The 18317-nt window shown below is 40.6% G+C and overlaps 1 protein-coding gene across 3 annotated transcripts in view; it reads right to left on the reverse strand.

Annotated features, from left to right (window-relative positions):
• Positions 1 to 15639: 15639 nt before the first annotated feature.
• Positions 15640 to 18317, reverse strand: part of LOC114050015 (T-lymphocyte surface antigen Ly-9-like) — a 42197-nt gene continuing 39519 nt past the window's right edge. For all 3 annotated transcript variants that reach the window (XM_027871532.1, XM_027871529.1, XM_027871531.1), the window contains one exon: positions 15640 to 15996. The gene's annotated coding sequence lies outside the window, so the exon portion shown is untranslated. The remainder of the gene's footprint in view (positions 15997 to 18317) is intronic.

Consider the following 18317-nt stretch of genomic DNA (forward strand, 5'->3'; position numbering starts at 1 on the left):
CATTCTTGAGCATCTTTTCCTGAAGCGCTTTGCTCTGTGAGATCATTTTACCTGTTTTTCTTCTGAACTCTTTGAAATCTGCTTTCTCAAAGTCTAGCACTCATGCCTTCCACTCATACTCCCTTCCTCTATCAGAAACTCTAGGATTGAATTATCACTTCCCCCCAAGGTTCTCATCATTTCCACCCCAGCAACAAGTTCCTCCCTACTAGTGAGAATCAGATCCAGAATAGAATTTCCCCTTGTTGGTTTCTCCACCTTTTGAAGGATGAAATTATTGAACTGCTTGAGGACACAGATTGTATTTTGCCTTTTTTTTTTAATTCTCAGCACTTGGCACAGTGCCTAGTACATTATAGGCACTTAAACGTTTATTGACTGATCACTGGGGCAAGAAGTTTAAATTAACTCAGAGTACAAATATTTTTGATAGCCAATACATGTATGGCCCTCTGTTTGAGCATTGCCTGGCTGCCACAGGGGCCCTGGGGCTAGAACTCTTCTAATCCACTGTACCATCCCTACTATTCACTAGAAAGAGCTCAAGAATTAAAAAAAAAAAGTAGGAGATGCTATCTTCTATGATGGTAACGATCAGTTTTAACACAGAAATGACATTTCAACTCTTTGGTAGTCCTGGCCCAAGGGAAGAAATATTCATAAAATAACTTTTAATACCATTATATCTTGGCTTCAGCCTTTATCTCTGGGAATAACTCATTCTCTCAGGTGCAACCAGGTTCATATTGATTCAGGCATATAGTATGTGATCATGGCAGTTTATCCTATAAAGAAAAAAAATGAAACAGGAAATAGGCAAAATATTCTTCCACTCAAACAGAGATAGTCATCACTAGCTATCATCTCTTTCTTTAATGCTTGCTTCCCTTCCAGATCTTCAGAATAAACAGGAAATGTTACTAATCATACACATCCTTGGCTCTTAAAAGAAATTTGGGGAGAGGGAGGTGTCTCAGACTCATGGATAAAGAAGTGCCGTATATATGACACTTCCATCTGGCTCACCAATATTACCTTGACTATATTCATAATTCTTTAAAACTCTGGACCACAGGATGCTGGACTTTCCCCTCATCATCAATCACCAAGACCACTGCTCCAGGATCCAGAGTCCTATCTTTTGAATCCCAACGCTGCTAGCCTCTCAACAGAAAATCCAACTGGTAAAAGAGACTGTAAACATATCAATTAGCTTTTATAAAGAAATATTTCATGAAATAATATGGCAAGAACAGAAGTTGCATTCATTTCTCCCCAACACCCAAAGCCACATTTTGTCCTATATGAGAAGAGAGGGTTGTGGCATGAGTGGACATGAGAGAGTTAACCAAAAGGATTATAATCAGAGTGGGAAATAGAAGACAACCCTATGGGGACCAAGGGAACACTATTTGATCCTCATGATTCCAAAACTGAAACTAGAAGCTTCAACCATTCAACAGGCAAAATTATAGTCTGTGTTTACAGTTGGCCCATGAATTCTGAAATAACTCTGTCCTCCCAGTATTCAAAGGAATCTGGGAAGCTAAAAAGAAATTCGATTATAATTTCCCTGGAAGGGTAGGAAATTGTACCAAATGTATAAAGATGCAGTATAAGAAGGAAATTGATAAGCTGGAGTATGTCCAGAGAAGGACAGCAAGGACATTGATGGGACTGGGGTCCATGACATATGAATATTGGTTAAAGGAACTGGGTGGCATTTAGCCAGTAGAAGACAGGACTCAGGAGGACAGGAAAGCTACCTTCACATATTTGAAGGGTAGTTGTGTGCAAGAGGTATTAAGACTTGCTTTGTCTAGCCTGAGAGAGTAGAGCCAGGAGCAATAGGCAGACATTTTAAAGTCAGTTTAGGAATTTGCAACCATTACAGTTATCTAAAAGTAAAATGGCCTCTACCTCCAAACAAAGCAAAGAAAGAGAAAAAGGACCTACATGTTCAAAAACATTTGTAGCAGCTCTTTTTATAGTGGCAAAAAACTAGAAACTAATCATTATCAACTTAGAGGTGGAAGGAACCTTAGATTCCATCTAGTCCAATATACTTATTCAACCTATATGTAAATGGAGGCCCTTTGAAGTTGAATAATTTGCCTGAGGTCATAGAGATTAAAAAATAAAAAGTCAGATTCAAACCTCAGTCCTCTGATGCCACATTCATTGCTTTCCGCTATATTTTTCTACATTGCTTTGTGCTGTTATCTCCCCGTAGAGTGCAAAAGTTTTGAAGGCAGAAACTCTTTTGGCTTTGGATTCATGCCCCTGCACCTGGCACCTGAAATATACTTTATAAATACTTGATGAGCTGAATGAATATCCTCAGGGCTAGGCTATTATACCCCACCCCCCTGGTGTCCCAGTCCATCCCACTTCTGGACACCTCAAGTTGTTAGGAGGCTTTGCCTTTCTGCCTGACTTCCCTGGGCTTAGCTCCAAAGGAGAAGAAGCCAGGGATGAGTACAGCTTCCACATCCTCTTCTGTAGTGCTTACATCCTCAACCAAAGTCATTTTCACTGAGAAGGGAGGCAGAGCCTCCTGAAACTCAGAAATCAGTCAATCAATCAATAAACAACTATTAAGTGCATACTATGTGCCAGGCACTGTGCTAAGTGCTGGGTATACAAAAAGAAGCAAAATACAGTTCCTGTCCTCAAGGGGTTTATAATCTAATGGAAGAGATTACAACCTAATGGAAACAGAGCAGCAGAGCTGAGCTGGCAGGGGAAATCAAGCATCTGACCACTCAGTCAAGCAGTAGTTGCTACAGAGACCCTGGAAAGGTGAAAAGGGAGGACTAAGGACTCCTGGTGCAAGAAACTTGGACCCATTTCTGACATATCAACCAAGAGCAAGAAACAATGGGTGAGAGATGACTGTGGCGAAACTGAATGGAGTAAAGAGCCATCTCCTTTACATCTACCTATGGACAGTAATAACCACATACCACAGGCAAGACTATATCAGGGCCCCAGCAGGGGTGGGTTGGAGGAAAGGCGAGATTAACAATAATTACCTCAAGGCCAGCACTTTTAGGTTTTGTCTCTCAAATTCTTGACGTAATCTCTTAGCCCAGAAATTCTATTGCCCTGCCTCTTAATAAGGCTATCTCCTGTCCAACGGACAAAGGAAACCTAACCCCTCCTGCGCTGTGTGTCTTCAGTTTCAGAGTCTTACTGTTGGAAAGCACCCAAAGGTCATCTAGTCCAACCTCTACCAGAATCATGAGCCTTCGTTGCAACGTCCCTGACAAGCAAGTCTCTAACTTCCACTTGAATTCTCCTGAGGTGTGGGAGCTCAGAATGAGCTGAGGCTGACTAGGAGAGCTAAGGACAAGGGGGAGGGGAAGAATTTGGGACATGTTTAGGTCATTTGAGAGGGAAAGAGTATTAAAAATGAGATAGAACTTTTTTCATGGTGTAATAATTAAGAATGCTAGATTTTGATTCAGAGGACCAGGTTCAAGAAACATTTTTACCACTTAACATCTGCTTGACTTTAGATAAATCAATTAGTACCTCTAGGCCTCAGTTTCCTCATCCATAAAATAGGAATAAGGGTTAGGTTGGATGGACTCTGAGGACTCCTCCAGATCTAAGTCTATGATACTGTGACTTGCTATAGACATTTAAGAGTGGGGGCAGCTAGGTGGCAGAGTGGATAGAGCATTGACCCTGGAGTCAGGAGGACCTGAGTTCAAATTCGGCCTCAGACACTTGACACTTGCTAGCTGTATGACCCTGGGCAAGTCACTTAACCCCATTGCCTAGCAAAAAAACCAAATGAATAAAAAAAAAAATCCAAGAGTAGATGGGGCAATGATAATGGACAATAGAAAGAAAGAAGAATTGGTCAACTTTAATTTTGTTTCCCTCTTCCTCTACATAGTGCTTTAAGGTTTACAAAGTGATTTACAAATATTATTGCATTTATCCTCACAAAAAACCCTGGGAAGCCAGTGCTTTTATTAACCCCTTCTTACAGATTGAAGAAATTGGGTCAGAAAGAGGTTAAATGACTCATCCAGAGTCATACAGCTGGTAAGCATCAGAGTCTGTAGTTGAACTCAGGGCTTCTTAACTTCAGGTCAAGTATTCTATCCACTGAGCCAGCCAGGTATCTCAACAAGAAGAACATTGGAATGTTGTAAACTACAAGTCAATGAACTTAACATTTGGTAAATGTTAGCAAAATTCTGAAAGATGTTATTATAAAACTATGGTTAGAGAACACATAGAAAAAGAAGTGGTTGTCCCAAAGATCCAATGTGGCTTCTGAGAACAGGTTGTGCCCAATTATGCTCATTTCCTTTTTTCTAGTGGTTTGTAGCTGGTAAATGAAAGGAATGCTAACATGTAGCTTGTCTATATTTTAATGAAGCATTTGATAAAGGCTTTTACGTTGTTCCTGTGCATGAGATGAAGAGATATGGACTAGACAACAGCGGAGTTAGTTGCATTCAGAAATAGTTGGCTGTCTGGACCCCAAAAAAAAAATCATCATTAGTGGTCTTATGTCTCCTTGGAAGGCAATCCCTAGTGGAGCACTCCAGGGATCTCTGCTTGACTCTCAGGTGTTTAAAAATTTTATTAGTAGGGGGCAGCTAGGTGGCACAATGAATAGAGCACCAGCCCTGGAGTCAGTGTACCGGCCGCGCCGACCTTCTGCCAGCCGCACGCCGTATCCTCTCCTCCTATAAGGAGCAGGCTACCAGAGTCATACTCACTTCCGAGTCTTCGGTCCTCAGCCGGATAAACACACAGAGACGAGCCATCGGGAGGCGCCAACACCAGAGCTTTATTCAGAGGCCATCACAGCAAGCCATCACAGCAAGCCCAAGCAGCAAGGCCAGAGCAACAGAGCAGGAGCCAAGAGAGAGAGCGCGATCTGACCACGCTCGTTCCTAAGTGCCTACTTAGCCCCTCCTCCCCAGCCCGCTTACTAGCCAATGATTGTAGGGTCAGATACCGGAAGGGGCTGTCTGAGTTTAGCACACCAAGGAAGAGGGAGTGACGTAGGAGGCTAGGACCGGATACAGGGAGGAGGCATCTGGGATTAGTGCATAGACAGAGTACGTGACCTAGGAAGTCAGACTCAGATACTGGGAGGAGGGGTCTGGGGTCAGTACTACACAAAGGGACCCAGGAAGTCAGGAAGGTCACAAGATGGAGGCGTCTGGGGTTGACGTTGCATATAGGGAGGGGACTAAGCAAAGGGAACTCAGTCCTCTGCCGTCCCACTCCCACGTGGCACCGCCCCTTGCCTCAGGAGCACAAGCTCCAGCTACTTCCTTGCACCCAGCTTATCTCACATAGCACTGCCCACTGCCTCAGGGCTTCTCCGTACCCAACCCATCCCAGTCCACCACGATTCCGCCTACCACAGCCCCTGCCTCGACTTCCAAAATACCCAGATTCTACCCTACTCTTGCCACAGCGCCCAACTGGCAACTGCCAACATCAGACAGTCCCTCACAAGTCAGGAGGAGCTGAGTTCAAATCTGACCTCAGATACTTGACACTTAAACTAGCTGCATGACCCTGGGCAAGTCACCTAGCCCCCCCAAAAAACTATTAGTGATTCAAATAAAGATAAGGAAAGCATGCCGATCAAATTTGAAGATGGCATGACTTCTTCCTTTTGAAAATCTCCAGTTAAGAGGGATACTCAGGCCAGCACTCTACCCTGTACTACGCTAGGTACCGGTCCCATTTTCCAGGTATGTGCTCCAATATGTGTGGTCTTCTCCCATTAGACTGTAAAGTCCTTGAAGGCAAGGACTACCTTTCTTTCTGCTCATATTTATATTCCCTGCACTTAGAACAGTTAATGCTAGCACATAGTAAGTGCTTAATAAATGCAACTGACTGATTAGGAAACATTGAGGAACAGAACCAGAATCCATAAAGAACTTTCCAGGTTAGAATATTGGAGTGAATCTAATAAAAGTAAAGTCTTAGTAGATAGAGCTCTGGCCTTGGAGTCAGGAGGACCTGAGTTCAAATCTGGCCTCAGACACTTGAAACTTACTAGTTGTGTGACCCTGGGCAAGTTACTTCACCCCGAATGCCTCACCAAAAAATAAATAAATAAATAAGTAGGTAAATAGATAAATAAATAAAGACACAAACATCTCTGTTTGTCCCCCAGAAAGCATAATAAGGAATAATGGCTAAAGGCTGCAAAGACGCAAATTTAAGCTCAGTACAAAGAATATTTTCTCAAAAGTTAGAGATATCCAAAAGAGGAAGGGGCTTACTCCTTCATTAGAGGGCTTCAGAGAATGGGTAAACATTTGTACTATATGCTGCAGAAGTGACCCTTGTTCAGGTACAGTTTGGACTGGAAGATGTCTGAGGTTCCTTTCAACTCAAAGATTCTGCAATTCTTTGAACTCTGGTGTCTCACCCAACAGTTGAAAAGCAGCAGCTGCTACAGAGACATTCACTAGCGGAGGAGGTAGGTTGGGAACTCAGGGTGCTTTAGCCATAGCCCCATTTCTGACGCATTAAGCAGGAGCAAGAAGTAAGAGGCAGGGGGAGGTTGTGGTGGGATGGAAGAGAAGCATTGTCCACCACCCTTGCCCCAGCCTCTGAACAAAAATGACCACAGACCACAGCACTGACTACTAAGGTTTCAAACAGCTTGGGTCTGGGAGTGGGGGGTGGAAAATCAAGTTTCCTCAAGATTGAGGCTTTTAGTTTTTACTTCTCAAATTTTTAACCTTATCACTTACAGTGGGATGAAACATGAGTAGTTATCTTCTCTCTTGTCTGGCTTCCAAAATAGGCTTGTCCTCTATCCATTGCAGACTGACGGACAAAAGGCACCCCATCCCTGTGCACCTCCACTCTGCGGTACCTTAGAGTCAGAAGGGATTCAAATCAAAATTGTAAGTTGAGGAATAAAGTGTCTTTAATTGAGGTAACAATAATTCATTTAATTGAGATAGCAAACCTGCCTAATGCATTTTTTCAACCAAAAAGATCCATGAAAATGTTTTTATGGTTTTAGGAGGAGAGGGAGAAGAGATAGGTAAGATAGCAAGGCCTAGGTCATGAGACCCCAGTAGCCCTTGGCAATCCCAGCAAGAGAAGCCACTTCATTCTGGCTGTTTTGCCCTTCAAACTGTGAATCCCAATGGAAGGGGGCAAGGACTCTACAAACTGAGATCCAGCTTGAGCTGGGCTCCACACAAGGAAACATCCCTCGTAGGGGTGTCTAGGGTATGGTTCAGTTCAACCTAATCAAGAGTAAATTTCTTTTTTTTTTTGGTGAGGCAATGGGGTTAAGTGACTTGCCCAGGGTCACACAGCTAGTAAGTGTCAAGTGTCTGAGGCCGGATTTGAACTCATGTCCTCCTGACTCCAGGGCCGGTGCTCTATCCACTGTGCCACCTAGCTGCCCCAAGAGTAAATTTCTTAAGAGTACAAATACAAGGATGTTACTGAAATTCTGACATTACAAGGATAATTTAAGAGAGTGGCAAGTAGTATTACATTTGATTTTAATAATTTCTGTCCTTTTATTAACAATTTTGTCAAACCCTATTACAACATCCATAAGACATAACTAACTAGCCTCTGCCTAAAGACATCCAATAGCTGTAAAGTCACAAGTCCCCACAAAGTTCTTCCTTATAAAGAGCTTAAATCCTTTCATTTTCATCCTAAATCCTGGTTCTGCTCACTAGCTCTACAGAGAATGAACTTAATCTATCTTTTACAAAAGAGTCCTTCAAATATTTGAAGACAGCTATTGGGTTCCCACCTAAGTTTTCTCTTCAATATAAAAGTTGCCAGTTCCTTCATCCAGTCTTCAAAGTAGCATGTTCTCCTATCAACTTATTATCCTAGTCATCCTTCTCTGACACAAAACAGTTTATTAAAATTCTTTCTAGTGTAACCAGCGGCTCAAGTCCATTTGCATAAGACTCTCATTGTGGAAATTGATTACTCAATGATCTGGCCCTTTAAAGAGGATCTGAGGTGGCAAGTGCTTGAGACTAGAGAGATCCTGCTCTTCTGGCTTCCACTAGATTTTCTTTAGGGAGAGGTCCCTCAAGGGAGAAAGACCCCAGGAAGAAGCTGATGGGGTCATGGGAACTGAACCCCTAAAAGGAAAAGATCATGTCTTTGAAAGCAACCCAGATCCTGGCATTTCACCTGAGGCATCTGGTCCATCCCAGCTCACCTAGATACTCAATAATCCTTTTAACTTCCCTTTCAGTGTGCCTCTCTGACAATTTAACTCCTTTCATTGTCTGCAACTGGCCCACCCCACTCCTCAATCCCATCCAGATCTTCTCACTGTCTTTTCTTGTATGTAAGTACCAAACTTATCCATATAAAATGCATAGATTCACTAAGAACCTCTCTGGCTTCTATTGGTGATACAATATCACAGATTTACTAGGAATCTTGCCTGCCTAACTGTTGTTATAATAAAACCTCACTACTCTGACTGAAAGAAGGCTTGAGTGGTTGAATTCTTTTGAGGCAGATCCCCCATACTCTTGCATTTCAGAGTTCCCAGAACCCCAAACTGCAACAAAGCCATGTCATAAACAAGTCACTTAACCACTGTCTGACTCAGTTTCTTCATTTGTAAAATGTGGATAATAATCTCATCTACTTCCCAGGATTGTTGTAAAGATAAGAGTAAATAATATTTGCAAACTGTTTTGTAAACCTTAAAACATTATATAAGTGCTAGATATTGTTGATGTTGTTACTATTACCTGGCCTGAGTAAAGGTGCTAAGGCCAGTTTATTAAATTTTAGCAAAGTTTAATTTCCTTCTTAGTTTTATTATAAAAATAAATATAAAAGATACTCTAATATTTTCTTGCCACACCACAATGGATGGTTTTGCACACACACTCAGTTTTAGCTACACCAAAGATCCCTTTGCTAGGACATAATGGCTAGAACAGCTCCCAATTAGGGAATTCCGACCACTCTTTACTTATAGCCACCATATTCAACAACCAGAAGCCAGGTAATGTCCTTAGGGTAAGATTTTTCTTTTCAACTCCTGTGTCTGGGCAAAAAGGCAAAGCCCCTCTTCTGCTAATAACTATCTAACCCCAGGTTAGATATTTGCAGGATACTCTTTGATTTAGCGTGCAAATGAATCTGAACCTGAGCAAAAGGTAAGCTATGAAAGCAAGGTCATTTTTTTTCATCCACTTTAACCCTTATTATATAGATCTGTCAATATCAAAGCTAGCTTATTTTGGTGCCCTATTTTCAGCCAGCAAAAAAAAAAATTAGACCTGCTATCTTCCTATGGTTATATCAGATGCAAAAAAGTTTTCATAAATTACAGGGTAGAATAGAGTGTTTATACATGTAAGTGTTTATAAAAATCCTAAATGGTATTTCCTGAACATGAGTACTCAGCTGTAATGGTCACTAGGCTTTTCAAATCTTCCATGGCTCTGGGCTGATATAATAATTGCCTTTGGGGATTTAATCAATCATCTCAGTACAAAACACACATAATATAAAAGCAAAGTCTGGTCATTCACCTAGGTCCAGTTGAGCCCACAATGGACACATGCACATTCCAACTCCAAGCCAAGAGAAAGAGAAAAAATTCTTGGTCACTCATATGCCAACTAGGAGAAGAAGAGGAAAAAGTCTGCTCTGCTATATTTTGGGATGAAGGAAATAGATACAATCTGTATCCCCAAGTGATCAAAGAAAAAAGAAAAAAAAACTTATATATACAAAAACATTTATAGCAGCTCTTTTAGTGGTGGCAAAGAACTGGAAATTGAGGGGATGCCCATCTAGTAGGGAATAAATGAATGAGTTGTGGTACCTGATTGTGATGAAATATTACTTTTCTATAAGAAATGATGAGCAGGATGGTTTCAGAAAAACCTGGGAAGACCTCTATGAACTGATGCAGAATGAATTGAGTAAAACCAGAACATCATTGTACACAGTAACAGCAATATTGTAATGATAATCAACTGTGAAAGACTTATCTACTCTGATCAAGACAATGATCCAAGACAATTTCAAAAGACTCATGATGAAAAATTCCATCTACGTCCAGAGAAAAAACTGATGAACTCTGAGTGCAAATTAAAGAATAATTTTTCACTTTATTTTTCTTGCTTTTTTTTGCAACATGGCTAATAAGAAAATATGTTCTGCATGATTTCATATGTATATTTGATATCATATTGCTTGCCTTCCCTATGAGTGAGGGAAGGGCTGGAAGGAGGGAAAGAATTTGGTACTCAAAGTTTTTTAAAAGGTTAGAAGAAATAAATAGTATTTTTTTTATAAAATAAAAGGAAATAGCTACAGAATGCTTTCCTGACAACACTATGAGACAAGGCAGTGGAATTATTAAGAAATCCATCAGTAGGGGCAGCAAGGTGATACAGTGGATAGAGAACCGGCCCTGGAGTCAGGAGGACTTGAGTTCAATGGCCTCAGACACATAACACTCTCTAGCTGTGTGACTCTGGGCAAGTCACTTAACCCCAATTGCCTCACCAAAAAGAAATCCATCAGTAGATAAGGAAATGGAGGTTTCGATTAGTTAAGTGACTTGTCCAAGGTTAACCAGATGTCATGTATTAGAGTCAGGATTTGAACCCAGTCCCTTGATTTCAAGTACAGCGATCTATCCACTATACCATGGGACCACCATAGGAAGCTTCCCTCCAGGATAGCCATGAACTATGGGGGAGCTGGAGGTTTTCAGCTTCAAGCAAAAAATTATTAGGTGTCTATCATTTCTCAGAGATGGAAAACTATTGTCTAAAAAGTTTACCATCTAATGGAAAGGGGTGGCATCACACATACACACACAAGTATCATACAAGGTACAAAGTGAGATGGGCAAAAGAGAGGTCTAGATCAAGTATCCGTAATTTAATCAGTGCTCAAATTCTTTTCACCAGCATAGATAGACCTATGTCATAACTTACAGTCTTAGGTGCTTGAGGTTCAAAAAGATTGAGTGATTTCCTCATCCTCACCCACATAGCAGACTTAGAAGTGGGATCTGAAACCAGATCTTCCTGATTCCAAATCCAGCACATCATTTACTATGTCAATTTGCCTCTAGGAGTGAGGGAGAGAAGAGACAGATGATACAAAACATTAATTGGAGGTGATGGCAGGGACAAGGGAAGGGCTTTGTTTTGTTTTGTTTTTAAGAGAGGGAAGAGGTGAGAAGGTTTGCAGTCAGTCAGGAAGGAAACAGTTATGGGACATAGTGACTATGGTCCCACTCCCTCAGGGCCAGGCCTGTTACAACTCCCTCCCTCAGGGTTCTCAAGTGTTCTGAGGCCGTTGGGGTTTTCTTTCCCGCTATATCGGCTCAAGCCCCCATCAGCTGTGTTTTAGGGCCCAGTGACTGGAACCTGGGTTCCATTTAACTGTTTAATATTGATAGGCTTTTATGAAGAGTAAATATCCTTCATAGATACAATAAGAGCAAGCATACAAACATTTCCCTCAACACCTCTGGAACAAAATCCTCCCTATACTGTCTCAGTCTCCCCGCATAGCGGATTAGGCTTATAATTTCGCTCAATTCCTATATAAAAACCACAGGTCTCACCAAGTCAGCCTCGCTGCCAGATTCTGCTGGGCTAGCATCCCAAATCCTTGTTTCTGCAGAGGGTTGCTACCAGGCCAGCTGCAATACCTGGCCTGGATTCCCAGACTTCCAATCAGTCAATCCATCAATAAACATTTATACATACTAGGAATGGTACTAAGTGTTTCAAGATCCCCAAGGCTTACACAGGCAGCCTAGATGAGAGGCCATACTTCCTGCACCCAGAACAGAAAAACAAACAAGAAAAAGGCCAAGGTCCCAGGATGTTTTCTTGGAGGTGATGTGATCTGTGGGGTGGGCCCCTCAGCCCTTCCCTTCCCTCTCATTTTTCTCACCATAAACCACCAGTGGAGGAATCGCTTTGTTCCCTGAGTCCTAAATGCTGCAAAAGCCATGGCCACTGCTGACTTTAGCCAATTCAAAGATATCAACAATTCCAATTATTCCAGTGATGGGAAAATGCTCCTTTCAACCACGTGGCAGGCCACTTAGCTGTTAGAATCAGAACCAAAGGGAAAAATCATGAAAAAAAAAGGGGAGAGAGACAAAATAGTATGTTTCGATCTGCATTCAGACTCAACAGTTTTTGTTTCTGGTTTTTTTTCTGGATGTGGACAGCATTTTCCATCATGAGTCTTTTGGGATTGTCTTAGATCCTTGCATTGCTGAGAAAAGCTAAGTCTATCAAAGTTGGTCATCGACCAATGTTACTATTACCATGTACAATGTTCTCCTGGTTCTGCTCACTTCATTCAGTATCAGTTCATGTAAGTCTTTCCAGCTTTTTCTGAAGTCCATCTGCTCCTCACTTCTTACGGCACAATAATAGTATTCCATTACATTCATATACCACAATTTGTTCAGTCACTCCCTAGTTGATGGGCATCCCCTCAATTTCCAACTCTTGGCCACCACAAAAAGAGCTACTATAAATATTTTTGTACATGTGGGTCCTTTTCCCATTTTTATGATCTCTTTGGGATACAGACCTAGAAGTGGTATTACTGGGTCAAAGGGTATGCACAGTTTTATAGTCCTTTGGGCATAGCTCCAAATTACTCTCCAGAATGGTTGGATCACTTCCCAACTCCACCAACAAAGCACCGGTGTCCCAGTTTTCCCACATCTTCTCCAACATTTATCATTTTCCTGTTTTGTCATATTAGCCAGTATGATAGGTGTGAGGTGATACCTCAAGTTGTTTTAATTTGCATTTCTCTATCAGAGTGATTTAGAGCATTTTTTTTCACATGACTACAGATAGCTTTAATTTCTTCATCTGAAAACTGCCCATTCATATCCTTTGACCACTTATCAATTGGAGAATGACTTGTATTCTTAAAAATTTGATTCAGTTCTCTATATATTTTAGAAATGGGGCGTTTATCAGAGACATTGGCTGTAAAAATTGTTTTCCAGCTTTCTGCTTCCCTTCTAATGTTGGTTGCGTTGGCTTTGATCATGCAAAAACTTTTTAATTTAATGTAATGAAAAATTATCAATTTTGTATTTCATAATGTTCTCTATCTCTTGCTTGGTCATAAATTCTTCTGTTATGCATAGATCTGACAGGTAAACTATTCCTTATTCTCCTAATTTGCTTATAGTATCACCTGGGTAACTTTCAAAGCATTATGGGTAACCCACTTAACAAAACTGCAAAGACCCTGGCAGAAACTTCGGTGAAGGGACTTCTGTCAACCCCAACATTCCCAGTGTCATGAAAATGAAGCTTGGAAGCAAGATACAGAAAAGCCAATGGGAGTTAATGATGTTTGACTCTACATTCCTGCCAGCAACAAAATTGCTGATCTCTCTGTATTTAGCACTTAGGATTCAGCTATGCAGGAAAGGATTCTAAAGTAATGGAATGAGGAAAGAGCAGAGGTAGCTCCATTGAGAGGAATCTCAGACTTTGGCCTTGGCCTTCTCTATTTCTAAGGCTTTCTCCTCTCCCCACTTCCTACCTCAGACAGTGGATTCCCTATCAAGCTCACACATCAATCCTGTGCTCTCCTTCCTGCCCCCTCCCCTAGACAACTTCTACTTTATATTGCTCAGCCCAGGAGGAGAAGGTGATTCTTGCATCCATTGTGATCTGTTTCTTCTAGCTTTTGATAACTGAACCCAATATTTCTTCTCCATAGGGAAGGCTTGGGGGCTCCTTGGCCAAAGGAGGAAACAGAACAGGTAATGTCCGCCTCTGAGTGATAATAGCCCAGGACAGAGAGAAGTACCTTCCCTAAGGGGGACTGTTTGTAGTATTTTTTTTCCTTTGATCTGGAAGTTATTTGGCAGACTTCAGGGCAAACCCAAATGAACGATAAAAGTCTACTTGAACTCAGTCCTCAATGATTAGCCTAATCATACCCTCACCATCCCAGTGTTTCTTAACACACACACACACACACAAACACACACAAACACACACACACAATTATCACACAACTCTCACAATTTTCATAAAACAATTTTTAAAAATAATCTCAGTTCATGCTTTATTCAAATAAAATTAGTAATTCATTATAATTTTATAATGAATTACAAGCAAATCAATAATATAATAACACAGATATGGGTGTTCTTGGAATCATTTATTATTTTCATATGCATTATTTATTTTAAAAATAATAACAAAGGGTAGGAATAGGGACTGGACTTAAATTTAATTGGTTCAAGAAACTCATGAATAAAGAAACTCCCTTTACTAATGCAGACTGACAACATCTGTGCAACTTAGTCTTAGACAGTTGGTTAGGGCATTGAGAGTTTAAATGACTTGACCAGATTTACACAGCTGATGTGGATTAGAGACAGACCTTAAATCCAGGTCTTTCTGACTCTTTTTGTCCTTCAGTCATTTCTCAGTTGTGTCTGGCTCTTCATGTCCCGATTCAGGATTTTCTTGGCAGAAATACTGGAGTGGTTTGCCATTTCCTTCTCCAGCTCATTTTACAGATGAGGAAACTGAAGCCAATAGGGGTAAGTGACTTGCCCAGGGTCACACAACAGGTGTCTCAGGCCGATTTTGAATCCACGAAGATGAGTCCTCGTCTCCAGGTGCAGTACTCTGTGCACTATAGCGCCACCTAGCTGCCTCTAGATGATTCTAAAGTTCTACAATAATATTACTGCGATGGGCAGGCTTGTTTTTGTCACAAAGTTTCTCAAAATGTAACATCATTTATGTTATTGCTATTTGTAGTTATTTTTCAACCACTAGTCAAGATTAATGTTTTATCTCTGAATAGCTGCAGCAGAAAACCCCATTTAACACAAATGTAATACTAATAATAGTAATATTTATACCAAACAGAGCATTTATTGAACATTTACTAGCAACATGCATGGTGCTAAGCACTGAAAACATAAATACAAAGAAAGAAGAAGAACAGTCCCTATTCTCAAGGAATTTACATTCTAAGAAGGGAAGATAACATAGAAGAAAGGTGAGAGATGCCCATCAATTGGGGAATGGCTGAACAAGTTGTGGTATATAAATGTAATGGAATACTATTGTGCTGTAAGAAATGATGAGCAGGTGGATTTCAGAAAAACCTGGAAAGATTTACATTAACTGATGCTGAGTGAAGTGAGCAGAACCAAGAGAACATTGTACACAGTAACACCCACACCGTACAATGACCTACTGTGATAGACTTAGGTCTTCTTAGTAATACAATGAACCAATACAATTCCAAAGACTCATGATGGAAAATGCTATCCACATCCAGAGAAAGAACTATGGAGTCTGAATGCAGATCAAAGCATAGTATTTTCATTTTTGGTTTTTTATTTTTTCTTTCTCATGGTTTTATTCCTTTTGTTCCAATTCTACTTTTACAATATGACTAATGTAGAAATATGATTAATATTTGTAACATAATAAAGTACATGTATAATAATGTAAATTTGTAAAATAATGTGCATGTATAATCTATATCAAATTGCTTGCTTTCTTGGATGGGGAAGGGAGGGAGAGAGGGAGAAAATTTGGAACTCAAAATCTTATAAAAGTGAATGTTGAAAGTTATCTTTACAAGTAATTGAAAAGAAATACTATTAAGTGGGGAAAAAATAAAAGAGAGCTGAAAAGGAAATATTGTGGGGGAGTGGATAAGTTGTAAGAATCAAGAGCTTCTAGAGCCTTGTGAGAAGTAAAGGAGTAATGATGGCTGCCTTGGGCACTTTCTTAAATGGAGGTTCCAAGAAGGAATTCCCCAAGTGAAAGAGGGGTCCATTAGGTAGAGGGATCTTCCAGGGTGAGGGTGAAGGAGTCTTCCAGAGGGAGAAGACTGCTTGGCATAGTAGAGAAGTCCAGAGAGGCAGGAACAGAGCCAGGAGATTAGTAAAGGAGTATAATCAATATGGCCAACTTAATTCACCTATAGCCAAGATACAATGAAATTTTCAGGTTCAAATACTCATTTCAACATATTATCACTCAATCAGTACTTATTTCTTAAACAGCTATTATTTGCCAAGCATTATGCTAGGCACTGAGTACAAAGTACATGTACAAAGAATTAAACAACCTTTACTCCTAATGAGCTTACATTCTAATGGGGGAGATTACATATACACATAAAATTATATACAACATAAATACAAAGTTAATAAACATAAACATATACAAAGTAGTTAAGTACAATGTAGTTTGAAAAACCTTCAGTTGATCCATTCATCCTTGGTTGTTATTGCCCTATATCTCTCCTGTCTTATGGCTAAACTCCTTGAGAAGACCATGTAAAATAAATGCCTTTACTTCCTTTCCTCTCACTCTCTTCTAAACTCTTGGAAGTTTGACTTCCCACTTCATCATTCAACTGAAATTGCTCTCCCCAAAATTATTGTGATCTCAATTACCACATCTAATGGTCTTTTCTCAATCCTCATTCTTCCTGACCTCCCTGAGTCCTCTGACATTGTCCATCACTTTCTTATCCTTGATTCTATCTCCTCTCCATTTTCTTAGCACTGCTTTCTCCTGATCCTCCTACCTATCTGACCACTCCTCAGTCTCCTTTGATAAATCTTCATCCATGTCACTACCACTAACATGACTGTCCTACAAAACTTTTCTCTTCTCCCTCTCTCTACACTTCAGTTGGTGATCTCATCAGCTCCCATGTATTCAATTATCATTTCTGTTCACTTCTGGGCAGTTATGTGGTACAGTGGATAGAGTACTGAGCCTGCAATCAAGAAAATTCCTCTTACCGAGTTCAAATCTGGCCTCAGACACTTAATAAATGTGTGACCCTGGGCAAGTCACTTAACTCTGTTTGACTCAGTTCCTCACCTGTAAAATGAGCTAAAGAAAGAAATGGCAAACCACTCCAGTATCTTTGCCAAGAAAACCCCAAATGGGGTCATGAAGAGTCGGATGCAACTAAACGACTGATGCTCACTTCTGCATGCTTCCCTCTCAGCTCACTATCCTGTCTGCTCCAGCTCCACAATGGTTATTTTGTCCCATAAAGATCCCCCTCCCTACCTGCTTTTTACCTTCCCTTTATGTGTTATCTTCACCCATTAAAACGTAAGTTCCTTGATAGTAGGGACCATCTTGTTTTCTTGTTTTCATAGCTCCAGCACTTCTGCATCCTCACTATATTACAGCGCTTGGCACAAAGTAAGAACTTGTTAAATATTTTTTCTAATCTAATCTATGCAGGTAATTCTTGGATCTATTTTTCCAGCCCTTACCTCTCTTCTGAATTTTAATCTCACTTCTTTCACTGCCTACAGGACATCTCAAACTGAATTTCCTATAGACATCTTAAACTCAACATGCCAGAACTGAACTCATATTTCCCCCCAACCCACCACCTTCCATACTTTCCTATTATTGTCAAGGGTACCATCATTCTCCCCATCACCCAGACTCACAACCTTGGTGTCATCCTTGACTCCTCAATCTCTCCCATTGCCCACCCTGCCATATCCAATCTGTTGCCAAGTCCTATCAGTTGTCCCATCACAACATCTCTCATACACGTCCCCTACTCTCCTCTAACACCATCATCCACCTAATGCAGCCTATCATCACCCCACTAATGGACTATTGAAATAGCTTGTTCCTTGTCTCCCTGCCTCAAGTCTCTCCCTACTCCAGTCTATCTTTCATTTCCCCCTCAAAGTGATCTTCCTAAAGTGTAGGCTTGACCATGTCACCTCTGCTCAATAAACTCCAATGACTCCCTGTTACATTCAAGATCAAATCTAAAATCCTGTTTGGTTTTTAAAGTCCTTCATAACCTGATGCCTTCCTAGATCCAGTTTTATTACATTTTACTCCCTCCACATATTCTGTGATGCAATTACATTGACCTCCTTGCTACTCTTCCCACAAGACACTCCATGGTGACCCCATGGCTTTTCACTAGATGTCTCCCATGCCTGAAATATTCTTCCCCTGACCTCAGGTTGCAAGTGAAATTTCAGTGCCTCCCCTCTAAGATAACCTCCAATTTACCCTGTAAATACATACATTCGTTTTATGTACCTCGTTGTTTGCATGTTATATTCCCCATTAGAACGTGAGCTCCTCAAGTTCATGGACTGTTTTTGCCTATTTTTGTATCCCTAATTCTTAGCATAGTGCCTGGCACATATTAATTGCTTAATAACTGTTTATTTACTTAATTTGACTTGGCATTTAGCATTTAGGGGTACATATGCCCCTATACAGTCCTCCTTCCCA

This window comes from Vombatus ursinus, unplaced genomic scaffold (genome assembly GCF_900497805.2).
Source record: "Vombatus ursinus unplaced genomic scaffold, bare-nosed wombat genome assembly UNPS02014798.1, whole genome shotgun sequence".
In the NCBI taxonomy this organism is placed as follows: Eukaryota; Metazoa; Chordata; class Mammalia; order Diprotodontia; family Vombatidae; genus Vombatus; species Vombatus ursinus.